The sequence below is a fragment of the Octopus bimaculoides genome, chromosome 13, assembly GCF_001194135.2.
Source record: "Octopus bimaculoides isolate UCB-OBI-ISO-001 chromosome 13, ASM119413v2, whole genome shotgun sequence".
In the NCBI taxonomy this organism is placed as follows: Eukaryota; Metazoa; Mollusca; class Cephalopoda; order Octopoda; family Octopodidae; genus Octopus; species Octopus bimaculoides.
Window position 1 is genome coordinate 18,407,872 of NC_068993.1, and position 1,045 is coordinate 18,408,916.

The window sequence follows — 1,045 nt, forward strand, 5'->3', positions numbered from 1 at the left end:
CAGTATGATGTCTGGCCTATTTGCGTCTATTATTATTATTATTATTGTTATTGTTATTATTATTATTATTATTATTATTATTATTATTATTATTATTATTATTATTATTATTATTATTATTATTATTATTATTATTATTATTATTATTATTATTATTATTCAGTAGTCTTATTTTTATTACATGCTTCCACTGCGTTACCGAGCGCAGCCGTGTGTGCCTTGGATATATTCTGTGGTTTGTTGTGGCGTTCTTATTTTCACAGTATTAAAAGTGCTGTATGTAGGATGTCTGCGGTGCCTAGTAGTGCTATTTTCTGTATGTTATATACACTTGTAAGTCCTAGTGTTCTGGCTATGTATTTGTCTGAACGTTTTTTTTTCTTTTATCATACATAATGCGCCTACAATTATAGGAACTGTTTCTGTTTTTAGGCTCCACATTCGACTTACCTCTATTTCTAGATCTTCGTTGTTAGTTGTTGATATTGATAAATCTATTAGAAGGCATCTTTTTTCCTTTGTGATCTCTGACAACTATATCCGCTCTATTTGCCTTGATTTCTCCATCTGTGTGTATTGGCATATCACAGAGTATGGTTGCTTTCTCATTTTCTGTGACATCTTTTTTTCTGTTGTCATTTCATAGTGTTGCCATAACGTCCAGTGTATATAGGTCCCTTATCATTATTATTGTTATTATCATCATCATCATCATCATCATCATCATCATCATCATCATCATCATCATCATCATCATTATTATTATTATTTTATGTTTGACTTTTGTTTTGCATTTGTACAAGTTGGATCCAAGTCTCACCCAGAGACCTCAAGAGACAACAAGTTAGAAGTTCATGTAGGTGTTATGCCTAGGGTACCATATATTTGGATTTGTACAGTTTTGTTCAAGTGAATGTTTAAGAAACCATAAGAAAATTATGTGTTTGCTTTAAAATTTGAGATCACATAGACAGCATTTTACGTAGGATATGGGCAGTTCCCATGAGCACTATCTTTTGAACTTCAGCCATTTTGGGGTTTCCTG